Source organism: Corvus cornix, chromosome 8, assembly GCF_000738735.6.
Source record: "Corvus cornix cornix isolate S_Up_H32 chromosome 8, ASM73873v5, whole genome shotgun sequence".
Classification (NCBI taxonomy): domain Eukaryota; kingdom Metazoa; phylum Chordata; class Aves; order Passeriformes; family Corvidae; genus Corvus; species Corvus cornix.
Genome location: NC_046338.1, coordinates 10,922,041 through 10,939,989, shown reverse-complemented (window position 1 = coordinate 10,939,989; position 17,949 = coordinate 10,922,041). Strand labels below are relative to the sequence as shown.

Genomic DNA, 17,949 nt, shown 5'->3' with positions numbered 1-17,949 from the left:
CATAGAAGTTTGTAGTGTAGTTGTTCATATCTCTTCATTTGTGCACCCCTGTGCTAGAGCTGTTCTGCTCTTTTGGTGTTGAGAAGATACTTGTGTGATTTTCTCTTGTTCTAAAATCCTTCAAAGTTCTCTGGAGTCCCTTAAAGTCAGTTCTGTGCAGGAGTCTGCTTGACGTGGAATTAAAACCTTGCAAAAAAAGGATGTGGGGAACCACTGAGCAGTGCTTGGAGAGCGCTCCTTTCTAGCCCATCCTGGACAAAGGGGCAGTAACAGTGTTCTGTTCTTTTTCTCTTTTCGAAGCTAGATTAGAATCAGCACTGGGACAACGGTGTAACTGTTTCCTGGGACAACAGTGTAACTGTGGCTTATACAATGTAGCTGAGATTCTGAGGTCTTGTGTATGGAATTAAACATTCCTTCTGGTTTACCCTTGGCAGATTTGAAGTTTGGGGTGACTGTTTGGGGAATGGATACTTTGGATGAAAAGAGATCCATCCTCTCCAGTAGCAGTTACTCTGTATGCAAGAAAAGACACAGCAGGCTGATGTATAGTAGTGAACTAATAGTAGTAACTCTAATCCTAATTACTCATAATTAGCTAATCTTAATTCTTGAAACATGTATCTTTATCCCTTCGATTACTTAGTAGCTAATAATAATTTGCATGCCAATCATCCACATTTCCTCATTCTGTAAAACTCTTAAGTTCTTGAGGATTCCATTCGTATTACACATTTTGTCTAAAAGCTCAGTACTTGGAGGAGAGGAGGTGCAACATGGGAACCAAATCAGAACGGAGGTTCCTACTTTTCCTCCTGATTATTTTAGCACTGTGACGAAGAGGGCAAGTGGATGACTCTTTGGAGGAGTGAGAAAAGGTGTGAAATGAGATTTCTAGTGAAAATGAGTCTCTTCCAGAGTAATTGATCATCTTGTTCCAAGCTAGAGCCTTGTTTTGCTTTGCATCCTCTCTTTTGAGAGAACAGTCAAGGAGCAGTGTAGAGTCATATAATAACTTAAAAGATTCTAGGAAACCAGAAGGTGAACGTGGCCTACGTGTGCTTGACTGCTGAAAGTCCAGTCTGGTCTCTTCAGTAAACATTGAAAGCAGTTACTCCTGTTTAGTCATGGAGAGTGTTGCTCTGTAGTGTTACATGTACAGGAATAAAATGCACTTACGTTGTATCAGCTCCATGAAGAGCTTCAGCCACTTCTTGTTTTACCAGGCTTGTGCGTGTATCGGTCTACCAGCCTGGCTGTGTCAGTACTGCTGAAATAGAGGAGTCTTTAATCTGTTACATCTCTGAACAAGATGACGTAGATGCTGCCCTTTGGTACTAGCAGGATCTGTGGGTTGAATGTTGATGTGCACCTCTACCCAAGTGATGCGGATGCGTGATTGTTCCCGCTCCTTTGACGCTATTGGAAATGGGGGCAAGATGTACAGCTGTGCTTGGATAAAACAGTAGTGTGTCAGTTGGATAAATCTGAAAAAAATCAGCCCCCCTCTCTCCAGCAGCATAGACAAGATAAGTCTTTGACTCAGCACGGGTTTTGCTGATCAATAGAGAAAGCACTGTAGGAATTACCTTGTTACAGTAAACATGTAGCAAATAAAAGATTGGCAAGGACCTTACGGGCATCTGAAGTAAAATTCCTGGTCAAACCTTGAGTTGCCCAAGGTGGGGAGTGAATTTTCCTTGTTGTTGGCACAGGATCCTCAAAGAAGATAGAATACATAAGCAATGTTCCTAGATTTTATACAAGTGGGAGTAGTGGAGGTGTCATTTCTCCCTGGAAGTCCTTGTAACTTATTCATCAAACTTAGTCATACCTGGCACTTGTAGGTAAGAGAGATTGTTCAGAATCTCTTAAGAAATGTTTTGCCTTATGTTGAGAGGTTTGTTTGCTTTGTGCCCAGAATTCTCATATTTCCATGTCTGACCTGCTCCAAGAACCTACTATCAAAATAACTGGTAATGTTTTACAAGACAGTACCAAGAAACCAAATGTTTATCAGCTCCTTTTTTTTCCCCCAGAAGAAAGCTGTGGAAGGTTAGGCATAGACATGCATATATTTTAGTAGTCCAGCTTTGGCTGAAGAAACCTGGGCTGTTGATGGTCTTTTGGATGGTGCCAAGGGCTCATCTGCCTTCCATCTCAAAGGGGTCTGCAACTGGAAAGGTCATCAGAATGCTGATACTCAGTGCATCTCTCTGGTTATCCTAGGTCTTAGTTAAGCCAAGCACGAAATGTCAGCTCCTCCAGCTCTAGAAATACTCATGTGCCTCAGTGTAGCAAAGGGTCTGGTAAGTATTTGCCCAGTAGTACCAGAAGAAAGGACATGTTTGTGCAGTAGTGTTGTATTCTTTCTAACTTCCTTAGCGTGTAAGGATGCTGCGTTGGATGGCCTAGAAACTCCAAGCCTGTTAGTTGGCATTCTTGCTGTAGTAGGCAGAAGCAGAGTTTCTTCTCAGCCACATGCCTAGGATTTTTTGAGTGCAGCCTTTTGAGCCCTTCTGAAGCACGTGGGGCTCCTCTATACAATCATGGCTTGTTTCTTTAAGGTCTAGCTAGCCCTTCATGTGGATCATGCATTTTGTTGTCTTTTGTGTTTTGTAGAGATTGAAGACTGAAGCGATTGCTGAGCTGAGAGCTCCCTTGTGACACAGAATTGCATTTTTCATAGAGAGAAACTGGCACTTGAAATCATAAAAGATGGATTTTATTTTTATTTTAATTGTTCTGTCCTTGTGCCCAGCTCTGTTTTACACTTTAGGGGAACCATGATCTTCTTTAGATATCCGCAGAGTTCTTGAATAAATTAATGTAAAATTTGGAAAACAAACTGACTTTGTTATTATCAAAGCAGAAGTGCCTCAGTACTAACTCTGCATAGCTAAGACCAGTGTAGCTCAGATGTGTGCAAATCAAATGCTGCTTCATCTTTTTAAATAAGTTTTCTCACTGATTTGCAGAATATCCGCTTGGTTCTTTATTTTACAGTATACAATTTCTGTGAACTAGATATTCACCAAAGGTAACATTAGACACTGAGCAAATAATTGTTTCCTGTCACACTGCATTAGTAACTGAGAAGAAAGTGTTTCCTAATTTGTGCAGAACTAAATATAGCTCTAGTGAAGCTTAACTTCAGCTCCAGCCATTCAAGTCCGTAAGAAATTCAGTACCATGTGTGTCAATCACTGGGAAAATTACTTTAGACATTCTGTGTGTGTGTGCTCCTTGCCCTCCCACTTTTCCAGTTTATAATCTTAGGGACTTGAATGTGAGGCTGTCTAAACTCTCAGAAAATCCTGATAGTCCTGGTTTATTGCTGTCCGCAGGAACTATAGCAGAGATTTTTTTTCTATTAGGAGTCTGAGGATATCAAGCCCTGACTGCATTCTCCATTCCATATTTAACAAGGACAAGGTTAAGTTGTCCTGCAATTATGTTTTCCAGCGAAAACTTGTCTGACTTTTCATCTAAAATCTATAATTTATTAGCTGTTCTACTCTAGTTTTTCTGTAGAGCTGATAGCCTGATGCACAAGATCTTAAAAAACCATTTAAGAAATATTCAGATTGGGATGTACCAGTGAAATCATGCTGGTAAGAAAAATCTGATGTTACAGGAAGTTGTATTGAATAGATTGTGTCTCCTTCCTGGGAAGCTTACAAGCTGGTGTCTGTGCCTTGGTATCGAGTCTGGCAGCTAGGGGATAACAACCTTCCTGCTGCATTTGCACTGAAAAGGCAGCTCTGCTTCCTGAGATGATGGAAATGCCAAATGCTGTATTTTGGAGCTTGAGTCTTTCAGCTGGCGTCTGTGAGGAGAATGCTTCAGGTTATCTCTTCCAGTGAGGCTAAGTGTGAGCCCAGGCTCAAAATAGTTCCATTATTTTTTTGTATTAATTTGAATTCATCAAGGCAAGCTCATCCTTTGTGGCTGTCTCTGCTGGACACTGAGCAGAAGGAATGAGTTTGAAAGGTCTGAGGGATCTTCCATCCAGGGTTTGGAGAGACCAAGACAGTACTTCATCATTCACCTGTGTCACTGCAACCTTAGGTGTATTGCAACCTTGTGCATTTTATCTGTGCTCTGCCCAACTTTGTCATGTTATCAGTGATGTACATAATTAGGAGGAGGTTCTTGCCTGTGGGGAGGAAGAGGAATCCCATATTGGCTGTCTGCACCTGTACCTCTTACCTACAGAGAGATCCTTTGAAGAAGTGATCTAAAGAAATCCAAGCAAAATTGCCGAGGTTTGTAACAGCTTTCCTCCTGGCAGTCTGAGGTTTATTTACACTGTAGGATGTGACAGGCAATTCCTGGTGCCTCAGCTCTGTCTGAAGTGTGAGTGATTGCTGGAAACACGAATGATTGCATTAGCAGCTTTCTTCCCTCCATTGGGGAGAAGTTTTGAGTTTGAACTCTCCCCTCATTGAGATCTTTGAAGTTTGGATCTTTAAAATCATTCTCCACACCAAAGACCTACTAGTGCAGTTGTCATCCTTCCCATCTCTGGAGGACTGGACCAGCCTTCCTTCAGAGGCCATTAAAGCTGCTTGTTTCATCCTCCAGAGAGGTCAGCAAAGAAAGACATAAGTAAGTAATTATTCCCTGCCTTTCCTCCCAGTAGCTGAGTGAGCTCTGGAAGTTGAAACATCATTAGATCTCTGAGCAGTGTGGATGGTCTGCAAGCCAGCCAGGGAGCCCATGTAACATGGTGGAGGGAGGGCTGAGTAACAGGTGGTATTTAGAAACGAATTAATACTTGTGAATAGCAATGTGCTATTAGTAAGAAAACAAATCAGTCTGCTTGTGAATATTTATGATGATGAGTTTCAACACTGCTTGGATCATGCAGTGCTTTTCCAGCTGCTGCACCTCTTCTTGTGTCACAACATTTCACACTGAGGTGAAAATACTCTCTGCTGTGTGGATCCGTCCTGCAGGGTGGCAGCTGGCTGAGCAGCACTGTGGAGTACACACTCTTAGAAGAATATTCTCACCAGTTTGGTATTAGTGGAACACTAGATCCCAAACATTTGAAGTATTCTTTGCTGATGGAGTAAGCCATACAAATTAGCTAGAGATTTCATCCCATTAGGAACCAAACCATGCACAGAGGTAATGCTATGTTTGAAGAGAAAGCAGGTGTTAAAGGTTGTTCTACCTCATAACGTTGTGTGCGAGTGTTTTACAGTAGATCAAACTTGCCTAATGTAATCTTTGTAATGCTTTCATTTAAAAAGCTCCCTGTGGTTTGTATTTGTTGAACTGAAAGAGCAGAATCTACTTTGTAGCTTGGTGAGGCGGGGTGTTCCATTGAACATGTGTTCACACTGTCATTTGGGAAAGATAATAGGTTTTTAACCTCTGTCAGTGTTAGACTGAGGTATTTTTGGAGCTCTGTTGAAGCTGTGCCTAGGCAGGTAACCTTGTGATGCAGGTTTTTCACAATTTGCCATTTTCTTGTGATAAGTTGTGGCTTTTCTTGGCCCCTTGCAGTCCCTCTTGCAGCGTCAGCCAGCATGGGAGCTCACCAAGAGATGAGCTTGCTGTTGTCAATGCTGCATAAAGAGCTTATGGCTGCTGGTGTTGTGTGTTCAGTAAACACTGTCTCATAGATTGAAAAAGCAGCCTTGAAGGGTTCCAGAAAATATTCTGGGCTGGGCACATGGAAACTGGCAAAACCCATGGAGGTAGTGCTCATGTTTTCAGCAGCAGAGCTGTCCAGGTGCAGCTGCAGGTGCTGGGCTCTTGTTCAGGGTGCTGCAGGGGACATGCAGCATGGCACTTACTCTTGGCAGCCTTCCCACTGCTCCCGCTGGCCTTGAGTTCAACTTATGGGAGGGGGGAAGCTGTGTGTACTTTAGTGTGCTTAAAATCCCGTTGGTATGGTCTCTCTCATCACTCGAGGTCTCCAGCAGCCTAAATTAGCAAATGGAGACTGCAGCATGCCGCACAGGGAGGTTATCTCCAGTGAACTGCTGTCACCACTTTCGTCACTGCTGATTAATATTTTTCGTTAATGTTTAATCCTCAACAGCAAATACGTAATGTTTATATGCCCTTTCCCAGTAAAAGCAGAACATCTCTTTTATATAATCAGTTAAGACATCCAAAACTGAATCAGTGTAAAATTTTACATATATCTGTCAGACAGACACAAAGAAATTCAGAGTAGAAGTGATCACTTCAGCGTGCACAGGTCCTCTTGTGGCAGGGATTTCCAGGAATCTTAAATTGCATATTGAACAGTGCTTAATGTGACTGAGAATATTTTCTAACCTTACCTTAAAATTCTTTGCTCCATCTTAATATTTTCAATGTAGAAGAGGTGGTTTGGGGGATTTTTTGGTGATTGTTGTTTTTGGTTTTGGCTTTCATTATTTTTTGGTTGGTTGGTTTGGGTGTTTTTGGTTTTTTTGGGTTTTTTGGTGACGTGTTTCCACTTCCTTTTCTAGCAGTACTGTCACTGTGGTATAGCTGAGAATAGTTGAGTTGAACTGTCCCTGTTATACAAATGCAAAAATCTATTTAAGCTTTTGGGAGAAAGAAGTTTCTAGTGAAATACATGTGTTCCATGCATGACTGCAACTGTGTGTTAGAACTATAGCAAATTCTATAGGGTTTCCAAAGAATACGTTTAAAAGAATGCATAAAAAGCAGTATAACAATTAGCAGCATAGACTGATATATTTAAAGGAAGTAATTAATTTAAAGTGTTGGCTAAGAGAAATTTCAAGCATTTTTATGTATTTAATAAAGGGTTGCCTTTTAAGTAGCTTAAGTATCCTCCTCTGTATGCAACATGTCCTGGGAATTAGCAAACCACTTACTGGTGGATGGATTCCATTGAGAAGCAGCTGCCATTCCTGCAGCAAAGATTGATGAAGAGAGTGGAAAGAGCCAGTACTGAAATGGTCATCCTGTTAGTTTGCGGGAAGGGAGAAAACAAATTTGTATAATCTCTCTGTTTATTTAGTATGCTGATCTTGATGCCATGGACATCAAGGTGGATGTATGCATGCCTAAAAGAGGGCTTTCCTCCCCTTTCAGGGAGCCTAGCAGGAGGTGCCACAGTGCTTGTCTAAAATTCTCACTTGAGGGATGGAGACCAACAGTGTGGGACAGCTGAAGGTGGAAGCTGGTGATCTGATACTGAGGGAGAGATGGTGGGGTATAAAATCAGGACCCTGTGTGAAAGGAGGAAAAACTTATGACATATTCTAGACAAAGGAGCTTGCAGGGATAGAAGAAAGAAGGGGGGGACAGTGTGGTCGAAGTTACAGAAAACATACTGAGGAGCATTGTGCATAGATATTGGCAGGGTAAGACCTCCGTGTTTAGAACAGGAACACGCTCAGAATAATTGCAGCGAAGGCTGCCAGTGTGTGCCAGAAGTAAATATAGTAGTGTAAGCACTGCTACAGAGTCATTGAAGTCAATGCTGCATAACATAAATTGCATAATATATTTGTTTGTGAAGGTTATTAGAGCACAGTTTTAAATGGATCCAAGTCCTTGGAAAGGTGAGTGTATTCTGGTTCCCTGAGCTGAGGTTTCCAATATGTCCCAGTCTGATCTGGGGGCAGACTGCCAGCAAGAGGGGGGAGGTTGCTGTTCCCCTCCTACCAGCTCCAGTGCTTGTCCGAGCAGCTCCTGAGCTGGTTCCACACAAAGTGCCAGGAGGAAAGGAACTGCCCTCTCCCCTCAGAAATGGAAGAAAGTGGGGGGATTTTTGTTGTCCTGGTCAGCTGAGTTGGTGAGGGGATGAGAGAGGGTGTCCAAGGGGTGTGTGTATGAGAGGATGGGTGGAGGTATCTTGGAGCACCGGGGGCAGCAGGCAGGCAGGCTGTTCAAGCCTCGTGTCCCACCTCCCACCCCACAGAACTGGAGCAAACCCTCTCCCTCTCCCACCAGGGATATGATGGTCAGTGAATGATGCAGCAACCATCAGACACCCAAATTTCGGCACTGTCATACCCTCCATAAGAGGGCTGAAACTGTTTACAAAATGCATACTTTGTAAATGGTAAAGACTAAATAATGTATTCTGTGCATTTGCATAATTTTGAATCACTTATCCTTCTGAGGGCTGTAGTCATTTTGCTCATGTTAAAGTACACTTAGCAGTGTAGTTGAGCTCAAGCCATCAGCTGCTGGGTTGAGTTGACACTGAAGATAGGAGTTGTGTTTTTAGGGAGACCATACATGTTCCCTGTGACGTCCCTGGCACGACAGAGTAGTGCCCTGAGGGCTCAGGGTGCTGCAGGTAGGATGCACGGTCAGTGCTGCGAAAGGGTCAGGATGTCTTTCAGAAAGAGCTTGAGACCCAGAGCAGTCCAAGTGGGACACATCTCCATGGTGATGTCATGCAGGGTCATAACCTTAGAAGGCATTAGAAGAGAAGCTTCTGCTCTGCGCTGGGTGGGATGGAGGGGGTTACCAGCTGAAGATGCTGGAGAAACACATCTTTGGGCAGTTGCAAGGTGACAGCAGGCCATGAGGATGGGGCTGGGCAGAAGATGCTGACGTGGGGGGATACAGGAGATATGGATAGATCAAAGACAGGGAGTCACCAGCAGCAAAGTCTAAGAACTTGCTTGAGTTGGGTGGGCAAATGAGCCTTTACAGGGAGGTGGTGTAATTAATTTTTTATTGTCAGGGAAATAAACTTCAGGGATAGGGAAAAGCTGTTTAAGCTGCTGGATCAATGTTGGCATGAAAACAAATTGATAAAAGCTTTTCAGGAATAAGTGTTAGGCTGAAAGTTTTTCTAACTACTGGAGGAGCTCAGCTCTGCAGTTAGAACTGGATATGGAGGCTGAGGAAGAGCAGTCAGTATGTGGGGCTCTGTTGCTGTGATCGGGGTTCTTGTCATGGAGGGCTAAGCTAATGATCTGTAAACATCTTTCCTGCTTGCATTGGGTGGTGGATTACCATGACTGTGTCATGTGCAAGGAGAAAAGGGGAAAATATCTCCCTTGCTGTCTTAGTTTTAAAAATGCCTGTATGGGAATATGTGCTGAACTGAACTGCTTTTTCCCCAGGGTGGAGAATTCATCATTAAGCAAAATTTTAATCTTTGCTTTACCTTTAATCTGTGACTGTCTCTGCTGTTTTGGTCACTTATGACACTTATTCTTATGTTGTTTGTTTTTCCCCTAGGTATTTTTATGGCCTCTGTCACAGTGGTGTCTCAGTGTCTTCCAGGCATTTATGGATTTATTCTGAGAACGTTCCTGTGAGGTAAGGAAACACTATCACTTGGTTTTTACAGACTGGGAACTGAGGCAGAGGGAGACAAAGGTTGCAGGAGTCCTGTAGCATAGCCAGCAGTCAAACACTGATTGCCAACAAGTGCATTATTGTCCTAATCCCAAACCCAGCTACCTGTCTCTGGCTTTTTTTGTTTCTTCCTCTTTTTACTTCTTTGGGTTTTTTTTTTTCTTCTCTTGTCTGAGATTTAGTAGCAACAGTCTGCAAGGAGCTGGGAGGACCTGTGGAAAATATGATTAGGGATACTGGTGTCCTTTTTTTAACATTGTTACTTGTGAGTTGAAATTCCTTTCTAAAAATATCAGCAGATCTGTTTATGTTAAATGATTAGCATGTTTAGACTTCCACAGATAAGCTGCCGTGCCTTTTTGAGTCAGTAACTCCTTTATCCTACCTGTCTAGGCTTGTGGCTGTTGAATTCTTACCCTGCCTAAGCTAATGCCATCCCAATCACCTAAAGCAATGCCAAGAATTTCATCATCCATGCAAAGATCTGATTCATGTCAAGACAGGTGTAAAGTTTCTCAAGCACACTTATGTATAATTACTGTTTAACTTTATTTTTCAAAGATCTTTCCAAGCCAGCTAAAATGTGCAGCTTTGAGCTCCCAGATTCTCCCAGAAATTTGATTTCAGTGCCTGATTAGTGATGCTGATCCCTTTCAAAAGTATTGCAAAGTTCCTGTCATGTGCGTGCACTGAATTACAATTTAGATAATAAAATCAAATATCATGAATAACAGCTTGAAAAACGTGTCTTTTTTTTTTTCCTTTCAAGTAAGTAATTTTTAAGTTAGGTCTCCCTTGAGCCCTTTTTTCTCTTCAAGATGGTATTTAAAATGTGACTTTTACTACTTAAAGAATTTTCTTGGAGTTACAGCAATGTTATAAGTTAGGAATTCACCAGCAGACAAATATTTTTATTGTATATTAAAATCATCAACATTATTAAAAATACATTGCAAAGAAATATTTAGTGCTATCTTTCTAATTTCACAATCTCTAAAATACACATATTAGATAACATCTATGCTCTTTATTAGTGAGTATTATGTGTCCTTCTGTCCCCAGGAATGAGGCCCTAATGACTCATGAACTGTCTCAAAGTGTACTAAATAAGATTAAAGAGCTGGCCAGTGACCTTAACAGTCAATTAGGCTATATGTTACTCAGCCCAGTACTTGTGGAGTGTAGAAGAGTAGCAAAAATTCATTAGCTAAGGTGCTGATGCTTGAAACAAGCAAGATTTTTCAAACATCAGGAATGGGTGTTGCTTAACTGGAGATAGGGGCACATATGGTAGGTATGTCTTTGTGTATGCGTGTTTGAAAGTACTGCTGATGTGGTCCTGGGGTGGGGAGAGAGCTGCTCCTGGGCTTTTGGGCTCAGAGCCTTGTGGAGGAGATCCTGCCAGCACCTGGTGCTGGGTTGGGCAGTGGCAGGTGCAGTGGTGCTCAGGGTTTGGGATGTACCGCCTGAGAGGTTACACAGAGACAACGCAATGGGAGGGCTGCTTTCAGAAACCTTGTATTTCACAGCAGCAGCAGGGCAGGGAAAAGGATGTGTTGGTGTGGTGTGTGGCATGCTTGGTTTTCCTCAGAGGTGAGCCTGGGTTGGCGTGATTGCATTTGGGTGCCAGGCAGGAGGGTGAGCAGCAAGGCTCTGGGCTGCTGTGCCCACTGCAGAACAGAGTTCGAATGCTGCATCCCCTTCTCCATTAGCTCAGGGGACGGGACATGAATGGGTGCTGAGTATGCAGAGGTGCAGACAGGTCAGATTCCCTGTTCCCCACCAGCTTCCTTGCAGGCTCACCTCTTCCATGGAGCTGTCAGCATGAAGCCGGGCTGGCAGTGGACAGCAGGGCCCAGTATATCCCAGTGATGGGCTGACTTGGCAAACCTGGACAGTATCTGAATCATGGTACCATCTGTCATCTTAAGCTGACATTTCTTAACTAATCATCTGAATATTGTTTTACGTTGTGTTCGGAAGCATCCCAGAGCAGTCTTAGTTCGGAGATGGCCACCCCCCTGGGAGGGCACTGCGTGGTGACAGAACTGAACCAGGAGAAGTGACATTACACGGGAGCTGACATGGCAGCTTCATCATGCAGCTCCTCAGCAAAACAGCTGTCCTTGAGGGCTTCTCAGTTTTATAGCTCTTCTTTCTGGTGTGTGCAGTTATGAATGCTTTCAGCTGACCCTGAGAAAGTCTTCTGTCATTCTTAAAGTAAACTCAGATTTTAGGAAAGAAAAGATGACCAACTCAGTCAATAAAAAATGTGGCTGAAAGTACAGTTTGAGTGGCATGCAATAATATCTTTTAAAGTGAATCAACTTTCTTAAACATAAGTTGGGTGGAATGTCCCTATAGGTCGTAGTTTATCTGTAGGATTTTCTTATAAAATAATTTCCTTAATAATGATTTGCGGGTGGGGCACAGGGGAGCCTGGGAACAAAGTGGATGAATGGTAGAAAAAAAGAAAAGGAAGCCTTTTCAATCATGTCAGGCTGAATCTAAAGCATCACAGGAGGAGAACCCCTGAAGAAAAACTATAACCTAGATTAGCAGAATACAGATTAAGTTTTCAGGAATTTTGAGACAGCACTGTATCCTGAAGCAGTCTTTCGTAATTCATTTAAACTAAAATCCTTGTATGGTTGCATTTTCAGGGATATACAAAAACACCTATCCATTTGAATGTTACAGTCATGAAGTTAAGAAATTTATTAAAGTGAATACTGCTTGAAAAGATTAAAAGAAGAAAAAAAAGTTAAGATTTTTCATTTGAACTGGCTATTGCTAGGAAAATACTGTATATCTGTGTGATCATGGTTTGGGGGTATTTTTATACAAGCAGCATTATTACTGGAATCACAGTTGAAACTGAGATTTTTACATGATTAGTTTTTTTCATTCTGACTTTAAAGTTTAAAAGTGTTGTCCTTGGGTCACACTGTCCTCTTACAATACTTTAAACACTTCTATTCTTTAGTTTATTTACATTTTGGAAAATGTGTTGTGATACCATATTCTAATTGAAGGGTTGTTTTTGGTAGCAGAGGTTATGTATTTCTGCAAAATGTTGGCACAAAACTGATGTGATTCAAAGTGATTTAATTGTGTGTTAATGCCACATTGGCCGGAGCATACTAATAATTAATCCAGAACAGCGAGTTACGCGTTACTTTTCACTGTAATCCAGTGAACAGTGTTTTCTGGATATACTTAGATGACAGGCTCAAAAGAGCATTGGCAGAATTTGTTGGCGTAGTTCAGTCTTATTTATATATGACTATATATTTTTTGGACTTAAGAGCCTTTGCAGGTCCTTTTATCTCACAAATAAGTGGACTGCTTTAATGTATTGGAACCCAAAGGGCACGACTACTGGCCATTTACCTGGCTTCTCGTGATGAGTGTTGGAGAATGCACATGGAGAAGGAATGCATGGAAGGGTGGGGTTTAAAGCTCCAAATTTGTACTCGTAAAATTCCCTTCTGCTTTGAAGGTGTTTGCTTTAGCTGTCTACAGGGATATATATTTTCAGAAGTTTATTTATGAAAAAGAGGCTCAGGAGATGCCTGAGATGTTACAAGATTTAACCGTATTTGCAAAATTGAACATGAGCTTTAGCCCTCAGGTCTTTTTCATTTCCTTTTCTATTTTATGATCAGTATATTGGTAGGTGGCTTTTGTGCTGTCACTTCACCTGTTTAATTTAAATTTAGGTATCTGAGGGTTGTGCAATAAAGGTAGAATCTCCATAACTGGCAACGTAGCCTTGTCATCTCGCAGAGTCAGCACTTGCTCATGCTCTGGCGCAATGGCTTTGAATAGCTGCCACCCCATGTGTGTGTTTCCTAAACCCAAGACAAGTGCTGAACTCATTAAAAATACATGCTATATAAGTTAATGTGCATAAGGAGTTTTGGTGCTGAGATCTCCTTTGAGGCTACATTTAACTCTAATTAACTTGGTTTCGTTCTGTCTACTATCAGCATAGGCTTGGCTGAAACCAGCCAGTATTGGTTAAACGGTGGGTTTGAAGTAGAGCCCAGCGGGGTGATGGATTAAAAAGCAGGGAGTTGTGACTGTGCTGGGGTTCCCGGTGCCTGTGCCAGCTCCTGGGGCTGTGCTGGGCACAAGCACCAGCTGTGCCATTCCTGAGGCACAGTGCCACACCAAGCAGATACGCATCCGATCGTACTCTGGGGCAAAACTCCGGATTTCTAAAGAGGCCTGAAATAATGAGGTTTGCTGAGCTGTGACTGAACAATTGCATGACACCAAACTCCTCTGACTAAAATAGTCTGAATTTTTCCACTAGTGGAATAAGGAACAGCAGCAGAGACTACCAGTATTTCGCTGTTCTGACTGTTCTTTCTATTCATACCTTGTTTTTATTCATCATTAATTCAAGGATGAGATCCAGGGATTCTGCTAATTATGATCTGTTTTTCAGGGGAGGCAGGCAGTGAGACAGGGATTACTGATGGTGGCATTTGCAGTAGGGACAAGTACCAGCAATATATGGATTGGAAATACTGAGTGGGTTTTCTGGCCTGACAGTGTTGGAAATCAAGCTTTATATTATGTCCAGTAGAGTAGGTTTCACCGAAAGCTGATTATAGTATTTTGTGAGAGGAGGTTTTCAGTGTATCACTCTGGAAGAAAATACTCACTGATCCATATTCAAGGGTAGGCTTCTGTGTTTTGTGTAACTGGAAGAATGCATGGATTTGTTGCATTTTCATCATAGCTAGCCAAAGAAAACAATTTTCCCCCTTCTTTTGACTAGTACTAGGGTTTTAGTCTTGCAAAAGGATTTTCTAGGTAGAAATTTCAGGTAAAATGGATTCTGGATTTAAACACCAAGTGGGGTGGGAACCACCACCCAGCAGTTTTTGAGTGTTCATAATTTCTTGAAAATTTGACCTTTTAAAATACTTCAAATTTGGTACACTAGAAATTGAGGCATTCAAATCACTAACTGCTTTTAAAAATGACAGCCAGAATCTCCATTAACATTGCATCTTCTGCTTAGGGAATCACAGAACAGAGCCTTGATGTGTCTCTGAGGATGGAAATGAAGCAGTTTAAGAAGTTACTGTGCTTCAGCTGAAATGTGGTAACAGCATGCAACCATGTCTAGTTCATTTTGCTGAAAAACAAAATAGAAATCACAGAGGATGATCTAAGGCTGTCTGTTTTGCTTTTCATAGAAGCAGACTAGCAATGATCCTGTAGTATCTTGCCACGTCTCAGCCATGAGAATGGTAATTTCCAGCTGATGAAAGGTGTTTGGTGGCTAGAACAGGTGGATGCATTAAAATCTTAATGTGCTTCAAGATACTTCTCAGTGTTCATGGAGGAGTGGGACTTGCTGTGCTGGTTTGGACCAGCAGTCAGTCTAATTCAGTGCCCTACCCCTGGCAGTGATCAGTGCTGGATAACTTAGGCAGTCAACAGGAAATTGTGCATTTGATTACCGAATCAAATCAAAAAAAGTCTTCCTTCACAGACAAGTTTATTGACATTTCTTAGTGTTTTCCCTTCAGACGCCTCAGCTTGAGGATTGGTCTAAACCATTTGCAGTCTTCAGTCTAGCTCAGACCAGTCTTTCTAAATGTTCTTCTGTATCTCCAAAAGGCCATAGTCATGGTATATGAATAGTGTGGAGCTGGTTTTTTGCTAACATTATGACTGAAAGAAGTAGTATTAAATGGATATCTTGTAGCTATTGTATTGCTTGAGCATGTCTTCACATTAATTCAAATTAATTTAAACAAGGTGATAGGAGTAAAGTGCAGAGTAGAAAAAGGATAGATCAGAAAAAGGAGATAAGATAGGTGTATTCAAATAGGCAGAGCCTGATGAAATTTGCCCTACAGTACATCAGCAACTAGCCAAGCAACCTTTGAACCATTTACAATTATCTTTTAGAAATTGGGAAGGCCAAGAGAGGTCCTGCAGGACTGAAAAGGGCAAAGGCATCACCTCAGTTTGAAAAAGGGGGATCCAGGGAATTACAGACTAGTTAGTCTAACTGCAGTGCTTAGAGAATTGGAACAAAATTTTTAATCAGTTTCTAGGAATCTGGAGGATAAGAAAATAAGGACTGGGACTAGCAGTACCTGTGATGTTACCTTGACTTCAGTAATTTCTGATAAAACCTCTTGTGGCATTTCTGTGGAATAAGGAAATACATGTATTTAATTATGTGGTAAACAAATAATTGTTAAAGACCATGTTTGAAGAGTAGTTACCCATAATTTACTGCAAAAATCAGAGGAAGAAGGGAGATGACATGAGGAATTGTGTGAATACACCCATGTTTGTCTTGGGCTGAGCTTTATTTGCTGTTCTTTTGTGTGGACAAGGGAATAGTAACTAAATCTGCAAATAAGTCCAGACTGAGTGGGGCTCAAGCACTGTGAAGCACAGTTCAGAGTTAAATGGCTATGGTAGATTGAAAAGGCATGTGGAAATCTGCAGCTTACAGCTTAATGAGTTGAAATGAGGACATACAACGTGGTGAGGACGTGGCAGGGCTGCACAGCACAGGAAGAGTGCTTTGGGACAGGCGCTGCATTACCACCTATGCACAAGCTGACAGTTGCAGAGAGGACAAGCTGCACCTGGAGTGTGTGCCCAGGGCTGAAATGAATGGTAATGGTGTGCCCAGGGCTGAAATGAAAGGTAATGGTGCTGCTGTCAGTGCTGCTGAGACCCTGGACATGGTGCTGCATGCGGCTGCAAGGATGGTGCATCAGGGAACGTGGGTTGGCTGAAGGTATCCCTGGACGTGGCTGGGCCTAGGATGAGAAGGGGATATTGGAGCTGGGTCTGACCAGCCTGTGGATGAGGAGACCCAAGTGGTCAATTGCCATCTTCAGCCAAGGGATGGACAAGAGGTGGTCCTAGGTTTATGGGAAAGCTTGAATCCCACCGCTGGTCACAAGTATGAGGAAGGCAGGTCAAGCAAGGTGCCAAAACCAGATGAATCAGGCAGAAGAATGTGTGGGTGACTGGGGACTGGAGCAGGAGATGTGTGAGTGGGGACCAGGGGAGCAGTGCTTCCCAAGCCTGGGGGTGGGAGGGTCTGAGCATGGTCACCTGCCCTGGGCAGGTGAGTGGGGTGATGACACTGTGCAGTTTTTCCAGGGGGAGCACAAGGAAAGGAAAAGGGGGAAGTGCACAGGGTGCAGCAAGGAAAGTTCCTATAGCTCAGCTTCAGAGTGAAAGAGCCCTGAGCAAGAGCCCAGAGAACTTGTGGTACTTTTTAGAAGGTGTTCAAAAATCAGCTGGGCAAGACTCTGGACGGCATGGTCTGACTTCAGAGTTACTCCTGCTTTAAGAACGGATTTGGATATGCAGAGGTCCTTTCCCACCTGCTTTATTCAGAATTTTAATAAGCTACTTCCTTCCTCCTTAACTTTAGAGGTGAAATTTTTGAATGATAGGTGAGTGGCAGTGCTTCTCCAGCTAATGTTAATGAGCAGTTCAGAAGGGCCAGGTACTACTGGGATCGCTTCCCTTAGTGTCTCTTAATAATGTAAAAATGTTTGTTTTCTCAATCAGGCGTCAAGAGGAAACAATGTAATCAAATGTTTAAATTTCTTCAGTGCTTAAGCATTTTCTTTGTTAGAAGCACCAGTGCATTTTCTAGGACACAGGTGTTTAAATTCATAGCCTTTAAGAAACGTTTGTGTCAAGCACGTGGATTGGATTGGGTGCTTGAAGGAAATTGTTGCCTTGTAATATAATAAACACGTACCTAATCAGAGAAGCTGATTATTTCCCATCACAATAAATAGAAAACCTGTGATCGGTGACATCAGCATCTATTTTTTTCTTAGTGTTTTGCAAAAGTAATAGCTATGAGCTTGTAATAGTGATGTGTAATCTCTAACATGCAGTGGTTAAATATTAATACACATTGGCTGTGTTTAAAGATGAAGAATGGCTCTTAGGTAATGAAACGTTAACTCTCTTAAGCTCCATTGAATTTTGTAAGGTGACCTGTAGAATGGGAGTGTGTTGTCATCAGAGTGGTCATCTGTTGCATGAACCTTAGCAACAATTCCATGAAATTATTAGGATATTGAGAAATGGACACTAAGGTTTCTGTCAAGGTCTGATTTAATCAGTTAAAAACATAGCCAGGCTGCTTGACAGGGGTCACATAAAGCATTGCCAAAGGCTTGGGGTCTGTCTAGCTCATCTGTCCCATTTCCTTAATCGCGTTGATGGGGGTTTTTGTTTTGTTTTAAATTTGTGGTGGTGCTGTAAATCTGACAAAGCCACCTTGTTCAGAGGTGTGGCAGTCCAGGGGTTATTTTCTGTGATACTGTGACAATCTTTAGGGTCATGTAGTTAAGGTGCTGCCCCATTTTCCCTGTTGGGACACTCTCTCCCGGCACTTGCACAGTGGCACGGAGACTTTAGGCCATGTGTGTAATCTTGGCTAATTGTGTTAGATATTTGTTCTCCTTGTTTAATGTTTGTCAAAGTCTTGTAAATGAAGTTGTTACAGTGTGAAATTTTATGGTGTCCGAGTTGGAAAGGATCCTGCTTACCTTGTTGAGTTCCTTCCAAGCTGTTCCTTGTGGTGGTTCCGCTTTGTAGGCCGGCATGCAGGAGTGGTGAGCT

At 42.3% G+C, this 17,949-nt stretch overlaps 1 protein-coding gene across 16 annotated transcripts in view; it reads left to right on the top strand.

Annotated features, from left to right (window-relative positions):
- PTPRF (protein tyrosine phosphatase receptor type F) overlaps nt 1-17,949 on the top strand; it is a 379,859-nt gene that overhangs the window by 80,687 nt on the left and 281,223 nt on the right. For all 16 annotated transcript variants that reach the window (XM_039556062.1, XM_039556074.1, XM_039556073.1 and 13 more), the window contains exon 2: nt 9,184-9,264. The gene's annotated coding sequence lies outside the window, so the exon portion shown is untranslated. The remainder of the gene's footprint in view (nt 1-9,183; nt 9,265-17,949) is intronic.